At 42.7% G+C, this 26,036-nt stretch overlaps 1 protein-coding gene and 1 long non-coding RNA gene across 2 annotated transcripts in view; one reads left to right on the plus strand and one right to left on the minus strand.

The window, feature by feature from the left end:
* The window catches only part of HS3ST4 (heparan sulfate-glucosamine 3-sulfotransferase 4), a 444,956-nt gene that overhangs the window by 316,471 nt on the left and 102,449 nt on the right, over window positions 1–26,036 (plus strand). The window lies entirely within an intron of this gene.
* Window positions 1–26,036, minus strand: part of LOC140711663 (uncharacterized) — a 58,982-nt gene that overhangs the window by 12,710 nt on the left and 20,236 nt on the right. Inside the window, exons 4-5 of the long non-coding RNA XR_012092932.1 lie at window positions 23,285–23,351; window positions 20,632–20,754 (exon numbers count right to left, since the gene is read on the minus strand). This is a non-coding gene — a long non-coding RNA (uncharacterized lncRNA). The remainder of the gene's footprint in view (window positions 1–20,631; window positions 20,755–23,284; window positions 23,352–26,036) is intronic.

Below are 26,036 nucleotides of genomic sequence, written 5' to 3' on the forward strand. Positions count from 1 at the left end.
TGATTCCATCAGTTAATTTCATTACATCAGGTTCCTCATTTCAAAGCGTTTGTCACTGTTAGAAATTTAAATGTATGTCTTTCTTTAATAAATATTTATCTTTCCCAATAGACGCTGCCTTCTATGAAGTCAAGGACCATATCTGATTTTACTTGTTGTTCTATCCCTAGCCTCTAGCGTTGCTCCTGAAACATATTGATGGCTCAGTAAATATTTGTGAAGTGAGTGAGTTAATGGGGGCATGTTGGTTTTTGTATCAGTCAGGATAGGCTAGGCTTTGCTGCAGTATGATCCTCAAATACCAGTGACTTAACACAGTAAAGAGGCACTGCCTATCCATGCTTCCTGCCCACAGCAATAAACTCGAGCCTCTGTCACAACTTACTTGGGTGTGCAGGTGGATACAAGCTCTGCCATCTGAAATGTTGCATAGAGAATTGTGGTCAAGCAAAGGAAAATGGCCAGTTGTACACAGGCTCTTACAGTCTTACATCCAGAAATAACCTATTTCCCTCCCACTCACATTTTATTAGCTAAAGCAGTTCACTTGCCCTCGCCTAACCTCAATGGAGCTGGGAAGTACAATTATCCTATGTTGCAGGAGAACTGCAGATGTGGCTTAACACTCATTCCACTGTCTTAGCTCTAGGACCTGAATGAACTGTGGTCACTGACCTTGGGGAATCAACTCTGCAAAGTCAGCTTTTCATTGTAGCCTAAGTTTTCCTAGCAACACGGGCCACATCTCCTTTATTCTTAGGGACCAGATTATCATTCATTCATTCAACTAACATTTTAAGAATCTGTGTTCTGGGCCAGGCCTAAGTCTAAGCAATAAGGATCCAAAGATGAGTAACAGGTCTTTAAGAGGTCTATAGACTAGGATGGGTGTGGGTTTTCAATGTTTCCATAGTCTAAGTGGCATTAAAATGTGAGAATGTGGCCGGGCACGGTGAGTCACGCCTATAATCCCAGCACTGTGGGAGGCTGAGAAGGGTGGATCACCTGAAGTCAGGAGTTTGAGACCAGCCTGGCCAACATGGCAAAACCCCGTCTCTACTGAAAATACAAAAATTAGCTGGGTACAGTGGCATGCTCCTATAATCCCAGCTCCTGGAGAGGCTGAGGTAGGAGAATGGCTTGAACCCTGGAGGCAGAGCTTGCAGTGAGCCGAAATCGTGCCACTGCACTCTAGCCTGGGAGACAGAGTGAGACTCCATCTCAAAAAAAAAAAAAAAAAAAAGAAAAAATGAACATGTAATTTTTAAATATGTTTTTGTTTATTAAGGTAGGGATTTTAAATTGAGGCTTAAGGAAACCTGGGAACCTATGCATACATTATTGGGTGTCCATAATTTGCAAGTCAGAGAAATACTGGTCTAGAGAGATATTTACCTGGAATCAAATAAATGCAAAGTTACCAAATTGATAACTTTGCAAAGAGATGTTCTGCATAGCGCTTAGAGAATCATCAAGAGAAAATAACTAATACTGCTTGTGGCAAGTCAAAGAAGGCTTCACAGAGGAGGCTATGTCTCAATTGAGCATTGAAGAACAAGGGAAAATTATTGAGATAACTTATTAGAAAAGAAAGTCTGTTTTAAAGCTAATAGTTTGGTTTCAAATCTGGGATTTACTATCTTATATGAAACAATTATCTCAATTTCTCTCAGCCTCAGTTTTCTCTTCTCTAAAATGGGAATGACGATAGTTTCTCTCTCCTAAGGGTAGTTTTGAGGAATAAATAAATGAGCTAATGTATGAGAGTGCTCAGCACAGCATTCTGTCTATACCTCTAGCGCAGCTATTGTTAATAACGCGGGAAAGAAAACGAGTCCAAGCCTGGATAGTAGCACATGCACTTACATAAACCCAGGGCACAGCTTGGCATGGTTAGGAAACTGCACTAGAGAGAGGGATTGCAAATTCAAGTTCCTCCAGGGCCAAGCTGGTGAGATAAATACGTGAAACTAGAGAATAAAGATGGATGGAGATTATGGCAAAATTGAAACACTCAGATATTACTTAAAAGCATTCAATTTTGGCCGGGCATGGTGGCTCATGCCTGTAATCCCAGCACTTTGGGAGGCTGAGGCAGGCAGATCATCTGAGGTCAGGCGTTCGAGACCAGCCTGGCCAACATGGTGAAACCCCATCTCTACTGAAAAGACAAAAATTAGCCAGGCGTGGTGGTGCATGTCTGTAATCCTGGCTATTCGGGAGGCTGAGACACTAGAATCGTTTGAACGCAGGAGGCGGAAGTTGCAGTGAGCTGAGATTGTGCCACTGCACGCCAGCCTGGGAGACAGAGCAATACTCTGTCTCAAAAAAAAAAAAAAAGCATTCAATTTTAACTGCTTAAAATACATGACCATGTAAAATAAAACACAACCTCAGGCTGCATTTGGTTGGTGAGCTGCCAGTGACAATGTCATAACAGGTATATGTTTATTGTGTGTGTGTGTGTGAGAGAGAGAGAGAGGTGTGTGTGTGCGTGTGTGTAGGAAATGGGATTAGAATGAAGACACTGTTGTGGTTATAACAGAAAGAGAAAAGACATCCCTGTTTCACTAATCTATTAGGAATACTAGGAAGGATATATGAGGTTGAGATCTATGACATAGAAATGAGGATATGAAGTCTACGGATTGTAGGCTTGCCTTCCTAAGTATTACCCAAGCCAAGATGAATGAAAGCCAGGTTAGGGCCAAATGGCCTCTGCAGTTTCTGGAAAAGATTGAAAGGGCTATAAAGTTGGGGAACAGAATGGATTCTATACCTGAATAATCAATTAATGTCCCTTTAATGATTGTGAAGGCAGTATGCACAAATTCCAAATCTATCCCAAGAATTAACCAACCAGGCAACAGGGCCCCGTGCCTCAGTAGATAAGTCAGCAGGGTGTGGTTTGCAGGCGATCCTGTTTCACCATAAAACAAGGAGACAGTGATCCATGTTTAATCTCCACACATGTGGCATATGGGAAAAGGGCTCAACAGAGCTTCCTGTCAAAGTGTATGAGCTTGAGGGTCCGAGAAAGGGGAAATTATATGCAACAATACAAAAAAGAAAGGGAAGGTTTGCTCCTCAATCAGCCAAATACTCTGACAAAGAGGAAAGATCGAGAGAGTAAAATCAAGATTTAGGCAGCTGAGAAGACCCAATCAGTAGAGACTCTGGAACTGAAGATTTCCTGAACTTCGTAATTCTGCTTCTGTAGCTTTTTGTTTCTCAGAAGACACTAATATTTTTTCCATTGTTTATGAAAATGTCCAGATACATCAGCAATAATTTTTACACATCACAACCTCTGCTGACATATCCCTCTTGGGGAGATGAGCTGAAGACACGTGAGAGAGTTAAATGGTGTTTCAAGGCTTGAAATAGTGCGTTATAATTTTGTTGTTGTCTCTACCCCCACATTCCAGAATGTATAGAAGCTGGGCCACATTCTTCATATTCTCAGTGCCTGTTCAGGGGCCAGGAACTTGACAGGTGTTTGATAAATGCTCATTGAATAAATAGATTTATTAAATAAGAAATTCACAGTAAAAGTTCAATTGTATTTTGAGAGGTCAGAAAAAGGGGACTGAACAATGAGCTGGAGCCATTATTGTTAAAACATGTGGCCGAGCGTAGTGGCTTATGCCTGTAATCCCAGCACTTTGGGAGGCCAAGGCGGGCAGATCACGAGGTCAAGAGATTGAGACCATCCTGGCCAATATGGTGAAACCCTGTCTCTACTAAAAATACAAAAATTAGCCAGGTGTGGTGGCTCACGCCTGTAATCCCAGCTACTCAGGAAGCTGAGGCAGGAGAATCTCTTGAACCCAAGAGGCAAGAGGTTGCAGTGAGCCGAGATCGTGCCACTGCACTCTAGCCTGGTGACAGAGCAAGATTCTGTCAAAACAAACAAACAAACAAACCAAAGCTCACAAAAAAAATGTGGTGTGGCAGAGTAGTTAGGGATAAGGTGCTCAAAAAACAACTGCCCAGTACCATTCCTGGTTTTACCACTTAAGAGCTGTGTGAATTTGAGCAATTTACTTAATGCCTTTGCCTTAATTTCCTCATCTATAAAAATGGCGAAGACAACATTATCTAGCTCAAGAGGTTATGAGGAGCAAATAAAGCAATTAATATAAAATATATGATCAGCACACATAGAATTCCACCGTTATTACTCCTAGGGATGTTTTCCAAAAACACTCAACGTGCATTTATACAGATTCACCCCATAGATGCTTCAATTTTTATTTTAGTACCAGTGACTAAGCTCATCAATTTCATAGGCTTCATTTCATTTAATCCTGGATGACCATTTTTTAAATATTTCAAATACGTCGAATGTATTCTCACCTCAGTGCCTTCGCATAAATGCTTCCTTCTCAGAGAGATGTTCTCAAACTGCTGTTAAAAAGCGCCCACTCCAGCCGGGTGTGGTGGCTCGCGCCTGTAATCTCAGCACTTTGGGAGGCTAAAGTGGGCAAATCACGAGGTCAGGAGATCGAGACCATCCTGGCCAACAGAGTGAAACCCCATCGCTACTAAAACTACAAAAAAATTAGCTGGGTGTGGTGGTGCACCTGTAGTCCCAGATACTCGGGTGGCTGAGGCAAGAGAATCTCTTGAACCCGTGAGGCAGAGGTTGCAGTAAGCTGAGATTGCACCACCACATTCCAGCCTGGAGACAGAGAGCAACTCTGTCTTAAATAAATAAATAAATAAATAAATAAATTTTAAAAAGCACGCACTCCTACCACTCCTACTCTCCCTTTCTCTTCCGCTATTCTGCTTTATTTTCCTTTGTGGCACTTCTCGTCTAAAATAATACGAAATAGTGGCATGATTGTTTTCTGTCTATCCTACTAGTATGTAAACTCAATGAGGGCAGGGACCTCATCTCGTTCACTGTTGTATCCTTGGGGCTAAATCAGTGCCTGACACGTTGTGGGCATTCCATGAATATTTAACAAATGAAACAATGAACATTCTATCATCACCATTTTACTTAATTTATAAATTTTTTTAACTTTTATTTTAGGTTCAGGGTACATGTGCAGGTTTGTTATACAGGTAAATTCAGTGTTGGGGGTTTGGTGTTCAAATTGTTTCATCACCCGGGTTATAAGCATAGTACCCTATAGGTGGTTTCTCATTTCACACCCTCCTCCCACTCTCCATCCTCACATAGGTCCTGGTGTCTATTGCTCCCTTCTTTGTGTCCCCGTGTATTCAATATTTCACTCCCACTTATTAGCAAGTGTGTGCTGTATTTCATTTTCTGTACTTATATTAGTTCACCTAGGATAATGGCCTTCAGCTCCATCCATGTGGCTGTAAAGAACATGATCTTTTTTATGACTGCATAGTATTCCATGGTATATATGTATCATGTTTTCTTTATCCCGTCCATCACTGATGGGTATTTAAGTGGATTCTATGTCTTTGCTATTGTATCATCACCATTTTACATGTGGGGATAGCAAGTCTCAAAAGACTGAAGAGACTTGACCACTAAAATATACAAGCAAAAGGGGTTGAATTAGGATTTGAACTCATGATGGAGAGGTCCAGAGCTCTTTCCACCACACCTTTGTGGTTAAATATTTAGAGACTTCTTCTGGCTAATATGGTGAATTAGAGCTAATTGAATACAGACCTTTTGCACAAGGAGTGGCAAATTGCTGAAGAAAAGGTTTTAAAGGCAGAATTAATGAAATTGATAGTAAAAACAGATGACCTTGTTAGACTCGTATTTGGAGTTAGCCAAGCTAGAGGTTAAGAATGTAGTCTTTTAGACTGCCAAGTCGACCTAAGGCTTCTGACACCAGCTACAAGTTTGGGGGCCCTTAACCCCATCCTCATTTCAGATCAGCTGGCTACAAATTTGGGAGCTCCCAAGGTCACCCGCAGGTGCAGTACCAGAGGGACTTGCAAAACTCAGGAAAGAGTAATACTTACAATTATGTTTGACTATAGTGAAATGATACATATTACAACCAACCAAGGAAGAAGTGCAGAGGCAGAATCTGGTGGGGGATGGGGGTCCCAAATGCAGAGCTTCTGTCATTTTTAGAGATGTCTTATCCTCCCAACATCAATATATGCCAATATGTGTGTATTATTGCCAATCCGGGAAGCTCACCCAAGTCTCTCTGTCCAGAGTTTTTATTGAGACTTTTATTGGGATCAATAACTTAAGCATGACTGAATGAATTAATGCCCACATGGCTGAACTCAAATTCTGGTTTTCCTTTCCTCCCTAGAGGTTAGGCTAACATGAGAGTCAAAGCTCCAGTCCTCTGACTGCATGGTTGATCTTTGTGGCATGGCCCATTCCCACCTTGAACCATCTCGTTAAGATAAACTATCAAGTGTCATCTGAGGGTCCCAGAGCACATTCCTATCATTCAGGAAATTCTAAGGATCTAGGTGTTACTTCCCAGGAGCCAGAATAAAAGTTAGGTGTCTCTTCTTTAGAGGCCAAATTCCTTACTTCACAAGATGTCTCTCCAATTTGGGGGGATTTAAATTAAAGTCGTACTTTTTAACTAGGAGTGATTATAACTCCCACCCAGCGGCATTTATCAAAGTGTAGAGACATTTTTGGTTGTCACAGTTTGGGGTGGGGTGTGCTACTGAAATCTAGTGGATGACGTCAGAGATGCTGCTAGATATTATACAGTGCACAAGGCAGCCTCCTTCCTCCAACAACAAAGAGATAGCTGCCTCAAAGTATCAGTACTGGTGAGGCCAAAAGACCCTGTGTTAGAGGAAATCCAGAAATCAGCACAGACATGTATGGCTTGCATAGATCAGAATATATGCAGATGAATTTTACCCTCTTGCATTCTGTTTTGTTCCTGTAAACTAAGTGTGCTCTGATGAGGCTGTTCTTGTGGATAAACTGTCCAAGAATCTGTTTATAAATGTGGTTGTCACACCAGGCTCCAAATATCTAATGTTGTCCACCCTGACACCCTCTAGGCCAGAGTAACTCATAGGTATAAAAGTACTACTGGTGTATACTCAGTTATTTTAGAAGCTACATGAACAAGGCATTAAGTAACACTGAATCATATAATAAAGAAGCTTTACACATGTTACTTCTCTTTCTGTCTGATTATACCAAGGAGAATGTTTCCATTTGGCTAATATAGCTTTAATACCTCTCTATCATTAGCATACCATCCTCTTTTTTATAAAGGGAAAGTGAGTATCAGACTTAGACCCTTCATCCACAACAATATCTGTATTAAATTTTTAAAAATGTGTTTTGTTTCTGTTTCTGACATAATTTGTACTTACCATCAGTTTATGGCAGTGGTTCCAGTGATCTCTTTATGGAAGATACAGCAAGTCTCCTTATTCAAACATTTTTTCTCAGGGAGTATATGCTCTACTTTAAATGATAACTTTTTATATAAAAATCATTCAATGTAAAGAAGATATTAAGTGAGTGTTATAGAAATGTCTAGTGCTCACCCATATTGGGTTCTTTCCTTCCTTCTGGGCACTCAAGAGGACTGTATTTCTCATATTCCTTAGAGTTAGACAGAACTTGATATTATTCCTGGCTAAAAGGCTGCAGGCAAGAAAAAGCCCATATGACCTCCCAGCTATTTATTATTATTCAGCCACAGTCAATCAAGAAGTTGTGTGTTGAGATAATTGCTTCCCATTCTGGTAGAGTTTCCTTGAGGGACTATATACAGCAGAGCCTCCTGCCAACCAAGAGTGGACATGTGGCACGAACAATAAACAAACAGTTGCATTCAGCAACTGACACTTCTGGACTAGTTTGTTATCCCAGAGTAATCTAACCTTCTTTGTAACAAGAAATTAGTACCAGGAGTGGGGTGATTTTATAACAAAACCCTAAAACATTTAGCATTCACTTAGCAGGGTAGGTGAGGAGAAAGGAAACTTCTACTAAAGGCTATGAACATGGTGATCTCTGTTTAGCAAATGCTTGACAAAACTGTCCTTTGCGATAACTTTGGAGGCAGGCCACATGTCTGATTAACTTGTAGCTCTAGGGGAAAAGTTGGAAAATGTGACATTAGGAGTGTGTGTTGGTTGATATTGGCTGCATGTGGCAATACATTACATGAAAGCAATGAGCTAGGAAAAAATTGGCCAGTTTGCAGTCAGAAATGAAAGAAAACAGAGCTTCCAGAAATTGTTTGCATAGTGATAGAATGAGAGATATCTAGATCTGGCAAAAAAATGAAACACTTTCATGGTAGCACTGTACCAAAGCAGCACTTTCTAATGAGGATTTACTGTTAAATGAAAATCCTCCTGCATCAGGAAGATATTTCTTCAATATCAGTCATTAATGTGTTCATGGAGTTCATCTTGAATCAGAATTATGGGATCATCAAGGGGGAAAAAGTCCTCAAGGGACTGATTTTGCAGTCCCCTGATGAACAGGGATAGAAGGTAGGGTTAGGATGTTTAGCCATGAAGATCTGAGAAGGAATAGCCTGGAACAAATTTGGAAGGAGAGGCAGACCCCACAAATGGTACCAATGGGAGATTTGGGACAGCCAGAGTTATGACAAAGACTGTCTATGCAGGGCAGAGAGGAACTTCCAACATGAATTTCCATAATTCAGGTAACAGCAACAGAATTCTAGAATCTGTTTCATTAGGAAGGATTATAGGTGAGTTGGATGCATGGGTCAGAGAGATAAACCAAGATGGCCCATTGCACATGTCTCCAGTAGAGAGCTGATTATCATACTGCATCCCATTTTTGTGCTCACTTGTTGTACAACCACTCTAGTTTGGATGTCACTTGAAAGCAGGGCTACTGCCTTTTTATCTCTGTGTGGCCAGTTCCCAGCACAGGACCTCATCCAGCACAGTGGGGTTGCATTATAGTTCCAAAAATGAATAACTGAATGAATGGAAGTGAATGAAAGAAGTATAAATTGACCAACTGGCAGAGTCAGGGACCAGGGTTTGTATCTTGTCAACAGAAAGGGGAGTTGTGGCGAGGGGGTAGGATTGGTCGGAACTAACAGTAAGAAACCAGGAGACTGGTTGTGGGAATTCAGAGGACTTTCATTCATTCTTCCATTTTTTTCAGTCATTCAACGAACATTTTTTCTCAGCACTTACTGTGTACCAGGCATTGTCCTACATTCTGGGGCTATTGTGATGAGCCGAAGAGACATCACGGTTGCCCTCATAGCACTTGCAGCCTAGAAGACTTCATTTTACACGTGAGAAAACTGAATCCCAGAGAGGCTATGAGATTTTTCTAGGGCAACAGAGTCAAATATCGACAAAGTCAGGGAAGGAGAAAATATCCTGACTCCCTACTTTTGAGCATTTAACATGACACCAAGGATCACAAGCAGTAATCCTGGAGCCAAATTGGGTCCTCACAACATTGTGTTTGCCTTACAGTATTTCAAAAATTGGGAAACCACAAACATCAACTTTAGTTTCTGAAAATCACCAGAAGATCTGGCAACCCAACCCTCCTCATGGAAAAAAAAAAAAAATCACTACCAAACAAACAATACAAATTGGCTGAAGCTAAGTAGCAGGCAGTGGTTTAGTTTCAGTACAGTCACTCTGTTCTTGATCACCTTTCAATTGGCCCAGATCATTTGTTTTTGTTACCTGCCTGGCTCCTGCCACTATGTGACTTTCCAATCCCTGCTCTACACTCTGTTACCTTTAATTTCCTCATCTTAATGCTGAGGATTCTTCAAGCCTTCTAACAAAGGATGAAAAACATCATACTCCCATCCTGCAAGTGGATGCTGTCGGTTATTCATCTTTTCTCTCTCATCTGCTACCCCCTCCATCTACCCCCTCAATCAATCCCTGCTTCCAAACAGTGATATAAACGTCCAGGGGTCCAGTGGGGTTCATGCATCCCTGCACTCCCAAACCCCAAGTAGCAGCATTGACTTATAAGGAAGGGCACCATCATTTAGTATTTTCATGTCCCAATCATTCTGGTCTCTAAGTTCATTCATTATGTATGCAAAAATGGTAATATGCTGGTATTTTAATGCTCTTAAGCATACAATATTCTTATTAATCCAAGTGCCTTTTTTACATCTGTAATTGAATGGTTTACTTTATTATTGCTTTATGGTAACGACTCTGCATTTTCATTTTTCTATAGGGCGCCTAATTTTAACAGGAGGGCAATCAGAATAAGAAGGGCTGGCTGTACTAATTGCCTTCATTATAAGAACAGCTAGCATTCTGGCAACAGAGTGATGGGGACTGGCACTGGATTGAAAACACACAGGGAGGGCGGTGGGTCCCTCTGGCTTCTGGGATCTAGAATGTTGCTTCTTATCCAAACAGATCCCAGATCTGCACAGTGTGACCTCTTTCCCCCAGTGGTGATGGTTTGAACATTAACATGGATCGAGGGCTATTTATATCAGTTTGTATATTTAATCAGTTTTTTTGCAATTTTCAGCGAGATGTGAACTCTATCCCTGTCCAAGGCGTTTGGTTCAAATCAGCTGAGACAGAGAATAATCAAGATTTATGATTCTCATTCTGACTCGCATCACACAGCCACCGCAATTGCTACTTGCCAGCTGCCTACCCCATCCCCAGCCTGACTGACACCCACTTCACTTTCTCTCCAGCGAGTGATTTAATGTCCATCTTGAAAACTGTCAAAACACTTCTGGTGCTCCAGATAACAGCTGTGTGGTTTCTGTGCTTCCCCTAAACACCGCCCCCCACCAAATACACTTGGCTCCCACCCGTCTTGCCTTCCAAAGGATTTGCATGTCTAAAGCCCAGGGCATGCAGAGCTTCTGGAAAAAGGTGCCAAGCCCAGAGAACACAATGGCAGTCACCTTTGACAGTTGGCAGTGGGAACAAAGAGATGACTTGAGTCAAACTGGGATAATATTATATTGCTTGATCTTGGCCTTAGTGGAAGGTAAATGTGCAAAAAGGAGAGTGTCTAGGGCCACAGCTCTTGCATCTGTTTAAAGAAGTGCTGCTGTCTATTGGGGCACCAGAATTACAGATACACGAAGAGCCATTAGTACATTGTGTCTTCCCTACCTAAGCAAAAATCAGTGTTCTAAGACAGAGAAAAAGCTCTGACCATTCCCACAGCCAAACAAGCGATGATCAGAAAGAGCAGGGGTGTGACAGCCCGAGGACTGAGGCTTTGTATTTCTAAGAGCTTGAACCTGCATCAGAATCATCTGCAGGGCTTCACAAACACAGGTTTTTTGGAACTGCATGTCGAAGGCACCTCAGGTGATGCTGGTGCTGCAGCTCTAGGAAACACACTTCGGGAACCTCTCATGTCATGATTAAGAGCTTTGCTACTCTCAAGGTATGGTTCATGCACCAGCAACATCAGCATCACCTGAGAGTTTGTTGGAAATGGATCTCAAGCCTCATCCCAGACCTTCTAAACCAGAATCTGCCTTCAAATAGATCTTTAGGTGATCCATGTGCAGGTTCAAGTGTGAGAAGCCCGGGCTGAGAACACAAACTCTGGGATCCACATTACTTAGGTTCAAACCCAATCTCTACATGTATTAGTTTTGCCAATTTTGGTGAATTAGTGATCTATGTCTCAGTTTCCATATATGTAAAATGGGGTTGGTTGGTAAGAATGCTTCTTGCCTCATAAAGGAATAGATGTGTTCATGCATATAAAGCCCTTTCCACAGTTCTTGTTATGCTGTAAGTACTTCTTAAATGTGATTGTTAATATTTGAACATTTGGAGATTTGAAACATCAAAATAGCCCCAAGTGAGGTACTGATCACTGCAAACACATACATGGTGAATTTAATTTTAGTAGAGTTGCACCGTAGTCAGCTATAGGCCAAATTTGTCTGGCAGATTTATTTTATGTGTTGATTTTAAAAAAGGAGTTTGTTGTCAATTTTTATATATGGGCAATTTTACATATATATCTGATTTTCATCTTCCTTTGAAAAGTTAAAAGATCTGTCCACACTGGACCTGCATTCCTGCCCAGGAGTGATCAGCCTGCATCATTAGATGGATGAGATGGGATAGACATTCTTTCCTGTTGACTTCTGCCCTCCCCATTCTCTATTATCTTACACTCAACCCACTTTACTCATTTGTGTTACCCATCTGGCCACTGTAGATATTTGAGGTAGCAATTGCTGCATCCTATTATGTAGTTTCACTGAAAAAGATAAGATGTGGTAACTCATGAATGCAACAGAGACCCACAGAGATGTAAGGCTGTGAGGATGCCCAGCCGCGTACGAGTCTCACACATCAGACATGCAGCCCCTTCCCATACAAACACAACCTCTAAGCACTTCCAATCTAAGTTCTATTATTATTATTATTATTATTATTATTATTATTATTGAGATGGAGTCTAGCTCTGTCGCCTGGCTGAAGTGCAGTGGTGCGATCTCAGCTCAATGCAACCTCCGCCTCCCAAGTTCAAGCGATTCTCCTGCCTCAGCCTCCTGAGTAGCTGGGATTACAGGCACGCGCCGCCATGCCCAGCTAATTTTTGTGCTTTTAGTGGAGACGGGGTTTCACCATGTTGGCCAAGCTGGTATTGATCTCCTGACCTCGTGATCTGCCCACCTTGGTTTCCCAAAGTGCTGGGATTACAGGTGTGAACCACCACGCCCCGCCTACTATTATTATTTTTTTTAGGGACAGGGTCTTCCTACATCACCCAGGCTGGAGTGCAATGGCACTTTGTTAGCCCACTGCAGCCTTGAACTTCTGGGCTCCAGTGATCTTCCTGCCTCAGTCTCCCAAGTAGCTGGGACTACAGGCACATGTCACCATGCCTGGCTAGTTTTTTAAAATTATTTTTTGTAGATATGGCATCTCACTGTGTTGTTCAGGCTGATGTCAAACTCCTGGCCTCAAGCTACCCTCCTGCCTCGGCCTGCCAAAGTGTTAGGATTCTATGCATTAGCCATGGCAACCAGCTAAGTTCTCTTCTCAGCGAAATTGTAAATATCTTTCAGGTGAATTTCAGTGGAAATCAAGAAATCTAAATCTAAAATGTTAGTGGTGGGTGATATATATTGGCTCACTCTTCATCTACAATTACATAGTGAACACTTACTGAAAATTGGGGGAGGGGACATGTTCATAATCCCGTGCTCTAAATCAAGGGCCCACAGACTTTCTATAAGAGCAGATAGCAAACATTTTAAGCTTTGTGGTCTAGGAGGCCAGCTGCTCTACCTTTGTAGCATGAAAGCAGTCCCAGACTATATGGAAATGGAGGAGTGTGTCTGTATTTACAGACTGTACAGATAGGCAGTAGGTCAAAATCTGGCTTGTGGATGCCAGTCAATTCAAAGGTCTGTTTTTTGTGCAGAATTTTCTTCCTTTTTTTTCTTTTTTTTTTGTTAGAGAGTCTTGCTATGTTGCCCAGGCTGGTCTCAAACTCCTAGGCTACTCAAGTAATCCTCCTGCCTTGGCCTCCCCATGTGCTGAGATTACACCATATCTGGCCTACAGTGCTTTTTATTCTGCGAAAACACTGTTTTAACAACTTTAATAACTGCATGTTTAGTAGAGATGGAGTTTCATCATGTTGGTCAGGCTTAGCCGGGTGTGGTGGCACATGCCTGTAATCCCAGCTACTGGGGAGGCTAAGGCAGGAGAATCTCTTGAATCCAGGAGGCAGAGGTTGTGGTGAGCCGAGATCGCGCCATTGCACTCCAACTGGGGAAACAAGAGCGAAACTCCATCTCAAAAAAAAGAGAAAAAAAACCCAACCGTATTCACTTCAGTGTACATACCATTTGCTATTTCTTTTTTTTCCTTACCTCACTGGATTTCTTAAGCATTTTTTCATGTTTTTAAAGCATCGTAATGATTTTCATTGTTAATGGCTGCAGATTATGTCATCTTGATGCATCATTTGTGCCACTTACTTTCCCATAAAACTATTTTTATCTGTAGGGTATATTTATGGTGACTATATATACATAAATATATATTTTATATACATATATATTTCTGCCTCAAACATTGGCACAACTGCTCTGATAAGAAGAAGGTTATTCAAATAGATAGAAGAATAGAGTTAAAGCAATTTCTACTATCTTAATTTTTTTTTTTTAAAGACAGGGTCTCACTTTGTCACCCAGGCTGTAGTGTAATGGTGCAATCATAGTTCACTGCAATCTCAAATTCCTGAGCTCAAATGATCCTCCCATCTCTACCTCCCAAGTAGCAAGGACTACAGGCACACACCACCAGGCCTGGCCAATTATTTTATTTTATTTTTTTGTAGAGATGGGGCCTTGTTATGTTGGCCAGGCTGGTCTCAAACTCTCGGCCTCAAGTTATCTTCCTGCCTCAGCCTCCTAATATGCCAGGATTATAGACATTAGCCATCACACCTGGCCAAAAATCTAATGTGCAAAAAGGAGCTCTCCTACCCAGTCTTTATCTCTGATTTTCTGGTTGATATAGCAGAGTGGAGTAGAATGCACATAAGGTTTGCTGCAAGACACAGATGAGTTTGCACCCTGGCTTGTCACTTATAAGTTGTGTGACCTCAAGAATTATTGAGATTGAGTCTCAGTGTTGTCATCAGAAAATGCTTTCTCTGTGAGGTCATTCTGGGTATTAAAGACAACGTCAGTGGGTGCAGTGGCTCACACCTGTAATCCCAGCACTTTGGGAGGCTGAGGCAGGTGTATCACTTGAGATCAGGAGTTTGAGACCAGCCTGGCCAACATGTTGAAACCCTGTGTCTACCAGAAATACAAAAATTAACTAGTGTGGTGGCACACGGCTGTAATCCCAGCTACTTGGGAGGCTGAGGCAGGAGAATCTTTTGAACCTGGGAAGTGGAGGTTGCAGTGAGCAGAGCTCATGCCACTGCACTCCAGCCTGGGCAACAGAAAGAGACTCAATCTCAAAAAAAAAAAAAAAAAAAAAGGCAATGTCTGTAAAGCACTTAGCTCAGTGCATGGTATCCAGGACATGTCAGTAAGTGAGATCTCTGCTTATCATAATAATTCATTAGTTATGCTGCCTCATGGCCCAGTTTGATAATCCATCTTCCCTTTAAAACTATGGCATAAGAGTCCATGTAGGAAGAGCACCCTATGGCCACTTCGTTTACTTTTAAAACAAGTCTCAGGACTGGGCACAGTAGCTCACACTTGTAATCCCATCACTTTGGGAGGCTGAGGCAGGCGGATCACCTGAGGTCAGGAGTTCGACACCAGCCTGGCCAACATGGTGAAACCCTGTCTCTACTAAAAATACAAAAATTAGCAGGGCATGGTGGCACACGCCCATAATCCCAGCTACTCGGGAGGCTGAGGCAGGAGAATCGCTTGAACCGAGGAAGGAGGCTGCAGTGAGTTGAGATCATGCCACTGCACTCCAGCCTGGGCAGCAAGAGCAAGACTACATCTCAAAAAAAAAAAAAAAAAAAAAGTCTCAATTTACATAGTGCTTTATGGTTTATAGAACATTTTCAATGATCTTTAGTTAACCTTTGGGCAATTCCAGCCTTAGTCAAGTTGACAGAGGGTAATCTAGCACAGGCTGTGGGTCAAGTCCAGCACTCCCATACTTGGCAAGTAAATCAAAAGCTGGATTATCTAAGTGACCTGCTAACAGTTGCATGGCCAGCAAGGCACTTGTTTGTGGAATATGACTTATCTTTATTCTGTGGATCCCATTTCATTCATGGTAAAGTTACTAATGGGTAAAGTGCCGACTTTTGTTTTTTTTTTTTACTAAATTTCATCCTATCCCCTTAGACCATGTGGGTACATGTTGCTTTTATATAGATTTGCAGAGAATAAAAAATTACATTCCTAAGATACCTGTAATGTATGAGAAGCCATGCTAAAAGGACAAATTTTTCCAAGAGGAAAAGACTGTAACATCACCTGATGTTAAGATAGCGCCTAGTTAGGTTGGTGCAAAAGTAATTGCGGTTTTTGCCTTTAAACATAATGGCAAAACTCACAACTACTTTTGCCCCAGTCTAATAGGTTTTGTTGATTGCCAAGTCTCCTTGGGCTTTCCATCATCTACTACCACTTCATTCTTACCCTGGGTCTCACATCCGGTATCCAACATGCTCCTCAGAACATTTGTGCTCTTCTTTTGAAGGGATATTTTATGGGATTATTCAGATCTACTGGCCACAAAACCCAGCAATCCCAGAAACTCCAGCCACTTTGTTTGAATCAGAGTTTAGGTCTCAGAAGAACTGGAACGCTGCCACTCAACGGAGTTTTTGATTGACTGGCGATGTGCCACCGGTTCTTTATTAGAGGGTAAAGAGGGGTGATGAAGTCAACTATTTGGCAAATGCTGAAGGCTATGATGGGCTCCTATGGCCTCTGCAACATCGATTGATGTCACATCATGGGAGCAGAGGCAATAACAGGGAATTCAGTTTACCGAGGAACCTCTGGAAGGCTTGGAAACAACATCTTTTTTTTTTCTTTGTTTTTGTTTTTGTTTTGAGATGGAGTCTCATTCTGTCGCCAGGCTGGAGTGCAGTGGTGCGATCTCAGCTCACTGCAACCTCCGCCTCCCGGGGGACTACAGGCGCGTGCCACCACACCCAGCTAATTTTTGTATTTTTAGTAGGGACGAGGTTTCACTATGTTGGCCAGGATGGTCTCGATCTCTTGACCTCGTGATCCGCCCATCTCAGCCTCCCAAAGTGCTGGGATTACAGGTGTGAGCCACCGTGCCCGGTCGGAAACAACATCCTTTTTGAGAAACCTCCCTAGTTTCTCCTTTAGGTTATAACCAGGACCAATCCTTAGATTTCAAAAGCCAATATAGGAGGGATTAGTCAGAAAGGATGCATTTGGTCACAACAGAAAGCTCTGGTGCATCAGTTTACACCATAAGAACAGTTTGTTGTTGCACCTAGGAGGAAGTTTGGAAGGTAGAGTGGCTCCAAGGTTGGGTAATTCAGTAGCTCAATGACGTCACCAATGACCTGGTTATTCCTATCTTTCTCCTTTGCTATTATCATATGTCAGTTTTCCATGCAGGCTAGCTTTGCCCCATAGTCATGAAATAGATACAGCAATATTAGGCATCACCTCCAGAATCTCCAGAAGAACAAGAATATGGAAAAACAAGATACAACATCACTTTCTGGTACCCCTTTGTATGAGAAAGGAAACCATTCCCAGAAGCTCCCCAGCTGATTTCTGCTCATGTCTTTTCTGCAGAATTTGGTTATATGTCCAGCCCTGCATGAATCACTGGCAAGAGAAATGGGGTTGCCCTAATTGTTTCGGGTCAATCAGATGTATGCTGTAAGTCTGATATGAGAAATGGCACTGGTGCTCAAGCTATCAAAGAAGAAGGAGCCACCAGGACCTTCCGCTGTGTAAGGCAAAGTGGAAGGGAGATGTCCTCATGGGACATTTAAATGATAAAGGCTAAACCTTTTGCGTGCACATGAATCCATGGGCTAAGCATTTGGAAAATCCCATGGGACTCATGATATTCCTCTGAGGCAATGAATCTTTATTCATAAGGCAGAGCTTTCCCCGTTTCTTCAAAGTACCCCTGCTCATAAATATCTACTGCCTAAGTCCCAACTGCAGACCTTTGGACTATGAAGAAATATCTATTTTACTTCTTAAAATAAAACTTAAAGTAAAATCTGTTTCACTTTTCAAAAACAAAGGTAAAACTCTGAACTGGGGATTACTTTGCACTATAGCCATGCCATCAGGAAACTACAGACAGTTCCATTCATAAGAAATTTCTGTGGTTCTCATTGGCCAGTAACTGTCAGGAAACTACAGACAGTTCCAATCATAAGAAATTTCTGTGGTTCTCATTGGCCAGTAGTTGAAACATGACCCAGGAAACTACTTACATTCCATCTTAAAAGCCCAGGGCGAGGCTTCCTCTTCTAAGAAGCCTTGAATGAATGAGTGAATGAGACAGCAGAAGAATTACGTGAGAACAGCTTCCTAGGACCACTGCCAGTCATACAACTACTAATTGTTAACATTCATGAAGCACATTATCAATATTCTAGGACTATAATAATCACAGCAACTATACACAGTAGGCATTCTCTTATTAATCCTGATGTAACAGAAGAAGAAACTGAGGCTTAGGAGAGGTTTAATACTTGTTCGAGTTCACACATCTAGTGATACAAGGGGGTGGGCCTAAACTCAGTAATGGCTGACTCCGTGGTCTTAACCCTTTGCAAAACTAAGGATCTGGCTGGATTGCAGTCCATCTCCCAGGAAAGAAACAATCTGGAAAACAAAGAGTCTTCTTAAATCAGAGTAAAGATTAAAAAGAATAAGAGAGGACTGGGAGCAGGACTCATGCCTATAATCCCAGCACTTTGGGAGGCCGAGGTGGGTGGATCACCTGAGGTCAGGAGTTCGAGACCAGCCTGACCAACATGGTGAAACCCTGTCTCTACTAAAAATACAAAAATTAGTTGGGTGTAGTGGTGGGTGCCTGTAATCTCAGCTACTTGGGAGACTGAGGCAGGAGAATTGCTTGAACCTGGGAAGCAGAGGTTGCAGTGAGTCAAAATGGCACCAATGCACTCTAGCCTGGGTGACAGAGTGAGACACCGTCTCAAAAAAAAAAAAAAAAAAAAATAAGAGAGTAAGCAAAGATGAGGTAGGTATTGTATTTTTAAACGACTTTAAAAATTGTGAAAATTAAAGATGATCATAAAGATAATAAAGATAATTTATTATCTTGTGTGGGTATGACTAGTTATCAAGAAGAGAGACTTTTTAAAACAAAACTATTTATTTTGTAGAGATGGTTTATCATTGTGTTGCTCAGGTTGGTCTCCAACTCCTGATCTGAAGTGATCCTCCTGCCTCCCAAAGTGTTGGAATTACAAGCATAAGCCACTGTGCCCAGCCTGAGAGAGGCTTCTTGATCAGCTTGCTGTGTGCAATGCGATGGGCTAGTTTCTCTGCCAGCCAGAGATGAGGTTGATGTGGCAGCAAAAATGCAGTTTATAAAAAGCCAAAACTATCCCACATCTCCATGTGTGCTTCTTCTCTAGGTGTTGGGGAAGATATTCATGATATTGGACAGTTGTTGACATATATATTGATTCCATCTCTGGACAGAAGCCTAGCTAGTCCAGGCCACTTTCTATATTCCAGTTGTGAAACCATCCAAGTTTTGGATTAAACACAGAGCCCTGACCTACAGACAGGAGGCAGAGTGGTAAAGTGTGTAAAAATATGGATTTTTTTGTCTATGGCCATACCACCCTGAACGTGCCCGATCTCGTCTGATCTTGGAAGCTAAGCAGGGTCGGGCCTGGTTAATACTTGGATGGGAAAGTATGGGTTTTGGCATCAGAAAATGTTAGGTTTCGGTCCTGGGACTCCACACGCATCAACTATTACTTGTTGTTTTATTTTTATTCCTATCCTGACATAGTCATTCACGAATTCTGAGAATTTGGTCAAGTCATTCTTTACCACAGAGTTTTTGTCACGGGAACTTGGGTTTGATAACACTGTTTCCAGAATGATCATGAGAAAAAAATGAGCTAAGAGTTATGATGCTGTGGTAGCTCCGGGAGACCTGGGGGCAGGACCGGTTTCATGGTCACATGGCCTGAACAGCCACAGGGGCCTGTACTTGGAAGGGTCCCATCCCGTGCTTGGTTTAATGGTCCACTGTTGCCATCTTAAAATTCTTAAACATTTTTGAACAAGGGTCCCCACACTTTATTTTGCAAGAGGTAGTTCTTTTTTTTTTTTTCTTTTTTTTTTTTTTTGAGACAAAGTCTCACTGTGTCACCCAGCAGGCTGGAGTGCAATGGCACAATCTCGGCTCACTGCAACCTCCATTTCCTGGGTTCAGGTGATTCTCCTGCCTCAGCCTCCTGAGTAGCTGGGGTCACAGGCACGTGCCACCATGCCCAGCTAATTTTTGAATTTTTAGTAGAGATGGGGTTTCACCATGTTGGCCAGGCTGGTCTCAAACTCCTGACCTTGTGATCCACATGCCTTGGCCTCCCAAAGTGCTGGGATTACAGGCATGAGCCACTGTGCCTGGCAATTATGTAGTTCTTTCTCCCTGGGAGAGCCGCTGGATTTATTGAAGCATCAGTTCCAGGAGAAGGATGCTGGCCTGAAGGACCTGGCCCATGAGGGGCCGTTTCCTGGTTGTGAAATCACCACCATTTCCACATGCAGTGTCAAAAGGAGTGAGTTATCCACTGGTTTGATTTTTGAGAAACCAGGATATGTCCTTTCTTAACCTCACACCTCTGCACACACTGACCTGTTTGCTGAAAACACCCGTCCCCCCAGCACCTGTCAATACCAAATTCCCAGTCCCCCCATCGTTCGCTCTTTGAGAGCAAGACCTGTCCAACTTGTGAGTGTCCGACATGGCAGCATGGGCCTAGGGACGTCTGGAGGTCCAGGCTTCCTCCTTTCATGTGAGGTAGATTTTTGTCTCATCTTTGTGTGATCACTGGGTATGGTGGTGAAGAATAGACCGGCCTGCCTAGGTTCACATCCTAGCTCTGCCCATCTCTAGCTCCATGATTTTGCAAGAGTTACATAAATACTCAATCCCTTAGTGTCTTCACCTGTAAAAAAGGAAATAGCTGGGTGTGGTGGTGCATACCTGTAGTCTCAGCGACTCTAGAGGCGAAGGTAGGAAGATCACTTAAGCTCAGAAGTTAGAGGCTTCAGTGAGCTATGATTATGCCATTGTACTCTAGCCCAGGCACCAGGTGAGACACCATCTCTAAAAAAGAGAAAGAAATAATGCTAAAATTATTTATATTCCTAGGTTAATGATGAGCTGCAAATAAATCAGTGCAAAGCACCTGGAGCCATGGCTGGTGCATAGCAGGTAGTCATATTTGTAATTACTAGAAATACTACGCTTTTTATCCTTCTATAACCCAATTAAGTAAGACCTGTAGAGCCCATCAGAACCAGTTTTGTATTTCTCCTGGGAACTTGCTGGCTGTACTCACCCAGGCACCATACACCCACTCACCTAGGTTGAGTCTCACTCCCTTCAACCATAAGAATTCTAGGAGTGAGATCTAGCATCTGCCGGAAATGGTATCAGTTCATAGAACAAATATGGCCTTGAGTCTTAGAAGCCCGAGCTTGAATTTCATCTCTTCTACATACCAGCTATGTCAGATTCCAAGTTATGAAAACTCTTTAAGCCTTATTTTTCCCCTTTAAAAAGAAGATAATAGTGCCTCTTTAAAGAGATCCTTTCTCCACCAAAAAACATGAGCTCCATAAAAGCAGGGGGTTTTGTCTGCTTTATTCATTGCCGCGTTCCTCAGACATTGCCTAGCACGTAGGACATACAAAAGAAATATTTGTGAAGGATAGAATTGTTGAGAGAATGAAAGTATTGGACTTATGTAAAGTATCTAGTGTGGAGATGGGCATCAACAGAGCAGACACTGGGTAAAACCATGGCTATGGATGTTACTGAGGTGGCTGTGGGTCCAGCCAAGGCTCCATTCAGAGCGGGACTGCCTGCCTTGGGCATGTTGCTGGGTTGAGAAGTGATTTTATATAGCAAGGGTGAGCAGAGGAGCTGAAGCTGAAATCCAGGCACATGGTCCTGCCACTCTCCACCCCAGGAAGAACCAGAGAAAGAGATGGATACAGATCATTCAGTAGCTCCCAGAAATGTGGCACCAGGAAGGATCCCAGCTTACACTCCTGTGGGCCGGGAAAAGGCTCCTGGCTCTGACTCATTTCTATTGGAATAAGCCTAAAATCCTTGTATGACTTAGCTTGTTCTAGGAGGACATTTGTATTCCAGCCAGGGAGGGGGCTGGGAAAAGCTGGCACACACTGAAACACACTCCACTCCACTCCAAAGGCAAGCTTGATTATCATTGCACTTATTTTGACTAGGCAAGTGTTAGATCCTAATCAAGCGGAGAGGCGCAAATTGGTCCCAAATTAAAAAACCAAAAGGGAAGAAGGATCATTTAGAAAGCATGTCAATAGGAGCCTCTGGCCTGATATACCAGCCGCAGGGCCCAGCAGAAAGAGGGAGGCGTGGTTTTAAGACTGATTCAGATTCAGGCCGAAAGTATTCTTATAGTAAATTGGAAAAAGTGGCCCTAACTCAGGCATTCTCTTTACATCCATGGGAAGGTGTATATGAGGTGGGACCCACTCATTAAGATCTGAGCGACAGACTGCGAAGGTAAGTGGAAAGAACACAGGTGGCTGGGTGCAGTGGCTCACACCTCTAATCCCAGCATTTGGGGAGGCCATGGTAGAAGGACTGCTTGAGCTCAGGAGTTCGAGACCAGCCTGGGCAACATAGTACAATTCCTGTTTCTAACAAAATATATATTAGCAGGCTGGGCATGGTGGGTCTAGCAGGCTGGGCACGGTGGATCACGCCTGTAATCTCAGCATTTTGGGAGGCCAAGGCAGGCGGATCACCTGAGGTCAGGAGTTCAAGACCAGCCTGGAGAACACGGTGAAACCCTGTCTCTACTAAAAATACAAACATTAGCTCGGCCTGGTGGTGGGCGCCTGTAATCCCAGCTACTTGGGAGGCTGAGGCAGGAGAATTGCTTGAACCCGGGAGGCGGAGATCGCAGTGAGCTGAGATCACTCCACTGTATTCCAGCATGGGTAACAGAGTGAGACTCTGTCTCAAAAAAAAAAAAAAAAAAAAAAAAAAAAGGAAAACAAAAAAAACAAAATATATATTAGTTGGGTGCGATGGTGCACTTGTAATTCCAGCTGAGACTGAGGTGGGAAGCTTGCTTGAGCAAAGAAGTTTGGGGTTGCAGTTATCCATGATCATGCCCCTGTGCTCCAGACTGGGCAATAGAGCAAGACCATAAGAAAGAAAGAAAGAAAGAGAGAGAGAGAGAGAGAGAGAGAGAGAGAAAAGAAAGAAAGAAAGAGAGAAAGAGAGAGAGAGAGAGAGAGGGAGAGAGGGAGGGAGGGAGGGAGGGAGGGAGGCTGTAGAATTGAGCAGGCTTGGATTTCACTTCATTCTGCATTGCTTGCAAGCTGGGTGATCCTATCCTCCCAGAGCCTCAAGTCCCTCATCTCCAAAGATAGTATGAAGGCTGGGGCGTAGTCAGGATTATGTGAACAAAGAAAGGAAATGTGGTTGGTAAGAGAACACTTTGCATATAGCATTGCTTAACCAGTATTCTCCCAGTCCACGCCTCCACAATCTGCAATTGAAGTTCCACGATCAGATTTCAGGCCCTGGGTAACCCCGGGAAAGTCCATGTGGACTGCAATAAAAGAGAGAGTCTCACCTCTGGTAGCTTTTTCTCCAGGATCTTACTGGAGTCTCTGCTGTCAGGCTCTGACATCCACAGGTTCCTGGGAGGAGGACAGAGCAAGAGAGCAACTAGATGAAGGCAGGGTAATGGGCATCACAATATCAGGGCAAGAGTATGGTGGGTTCTCAGTGCAGATGCCCAGTGACCGAGGCAGCATTTAAGGGAGCTGTTGGTGTGGATGCCTGAATGGCCTCTTCAGCATCTACCACCGAAGCCTGACCACAGCACCTTACATTCACCATCATCTACGGTCAGTCATTCAATACACAGTGACTGAAGGCCACTTTGTGCTAGGCCTGTGCTGGCCTGAGAAGGTGCAAGTCATGGATCCCGCTCTTATGCTATGTGCCATACAGAACGAGTCGGCTTTCCTTTCTCTTTCCAGACCCCTTGAGAATACCCCAAATTACCCTTTTCCCCATTCTACATGGCTTCCAGGTTGCTCTCTGTCCTGGACCCTTGTCCAGAAGACATATTCTAGTTCATCCATTTCTTTGTTAATGTGTAATCCCTAAAACTGGAGGTGCTCCATGAAGTGGCAGGGGTGGGGTGGTCTCACCAGCATGGAGTGAGGGTTTTAGATTACAGATGTTTGTTGTCTCCATAAGGAGAACCGATTAAGAAAAACAAACAAACAAACAACACTGATGTGAGTTTGAGACCAGCCTGGGCAAAATAGCAAGACTCCATAACTACAAAATAATAATAATAATAATAATAAAGAATTAGCTGGGTGTGGTGGTGTGCACTTGTAGTCCCAGATACTTGGGAAGGTGAGGTGGGAAGATCACTTGAGCCCAGGAGGCAGATGCTGCAGTGAGTCGTGATCGTCCCACTGCACTCCAGCCTGGGCAACAGAGTGAGATCCCATCTGAAAAGAGAAAAAAGAAACAAAAAACTGATTTTAACCTCATCATCTTCCCATACCTCTTTGACCATCTCTATGAAAGACATTGATATAACTGTGCTGTGAACAACTTTAATGAACTAAAATCACAATCCCCAGAAATTAGCAGTGGTACAATTTGGCTTAGGTAGGAACAAGCCATGAGTGGGTTACATTCTCAGAAGGAAGAAAACCAATGTTGTAAATGTGAAGTGGAAAGAGACAGTTGTCAAAGGAAATGTAGAGGTGGCAATTATTGGCTTGGTCTCCACCTCTTTCTTCTCTCCTCACTGATATTTTGAGAGTTTTTGACTTCAGAGTTATCATCTATACATGGACTGGTAAACTAACTTCTCCAGCCCAGACACATCCTCAGTGTTCTATATTTTTACACCCAACTACCTCTAAATACTTCCTCTTAGATGTTTCAAAATATCCCAAACTGAAGCTGTTCTCTTCACAAATCCCTCGGCTAAAGCTGGTTCTCTTTCAGAGCTACCTCTATTGGTGAAGTCAACAATATCCATTCTTTTGCACAAAACACAAACTTAGGAATCATTTGTGATGCTTCTTTCTCCGTCAGTCTCCCATATATAATTAACCACTCACCTATTGATTGTAATTTTAAAAGTCACTTGAGTCTGTCTACTTCTCTTCTATCTCCTGCCAATACCCTAGTTTAAAATCCCATTTCTTTCATCAGAACTCTCAAGAGTATCCCAATTGGTCTTCTCGCATGCAATCTCTCCCTCACACTGCAGCCAGAGGGATGCTTTCCTAATGCGCAACTGATCACATTATCCTGCCATTGACTCTGTGTTCCTAGGTACATACTGAAATCTCTTGGTGGTATCTCCTTGTTCCTATGATAAAGATGACACCTTGGAGCTGACAGTCAAGTCAACTCCCCATGACTAATTATGGGAACTGTGAGTACAGGAAGAGTCCTTTCTCAAAGCCAAATACAGGGCTGTTATCCGCATAAGAGGTGTGGATACTGGGTAGGTAAAGACAGCAGGTGTTCACTGAAAGTCTGTCTCTCCAAGGGAAGCAGCCTCTAAGTAGAAAACCTTGCGAGAAATAAAGAGTTGTTCAAGGATCCATACAGGTGGGCTGAGATAGTGATTTTAGCAAGAGACTAGGCGGCCAGGTAAAGTTATAGTTATAGAAAAGCTACAACTGAGTGGAATCAGGACATGTGTACCAAATTTATATCAGCCCCATTGAGATAACACTGGCTGGTGAGGCCAAGGCACTCAATATACACACTGCAGCTGAGCATGTCTATTCATGGATTTGGGGAAGCTAGGGCTGACAGTAGTTTGGCATGACTTGGTCATAATGAATTTCTGTTGGTTTCTCCCTGCTCAAAAACCATCTGTTTATAATGCCTTCTAGAACTGAACCAGGGTTAGATGTGACCCTGCCCACTCTGTATTTCCTGGGATCCAGCCTTGATTGTTAGTCTTGCCTGAAATTGAGCTCATTTGTCTGTATCAGATCTCCTGGTGTTTTTCTCACCCACCTGCCCTGGATTTTTGTTTTTTCTTTCTTGAAGTTCAACTTTACCTTACCATAGATGCCTCCATTTAAGCCACTGATTGAAGTTCCGAGAGAGAAAGGAAAATTAGGTGTACTTTTTTCCTATGCATTCCATCTCTATTGTCTTTCCAGAGATATTAAACAATCAAGCCAGGTCACTCCCCTGTTTAAAAGCTTCCAGTTTTCTGCAGACTAAAGTTCAGATGCTCAAATGTGGCATACAAAATGCTTTGTAACATAATCTGTATATTGTAGGGTTTCTTGGCTGCAGACACAGAAACTATCTAGAACAAAAGG

The sequence above is a fragment of the Chlorocebus sabaeus genome, chromosome 5 (genome assembly GCF_047675955.1).
Source record: "Chlorocebus sabaeus isolate Y175 chromosome 5, mChlSab1.0.hap1, whole genome shotgun sequence".
Taxonomy (NCBI): domain Eukaryota; kingdom Metazoa; phylum Chordata; class Mammalia; order Primates; family Cercopithecidae; genus Chlorocebus; species Chlorocebus sabaeus.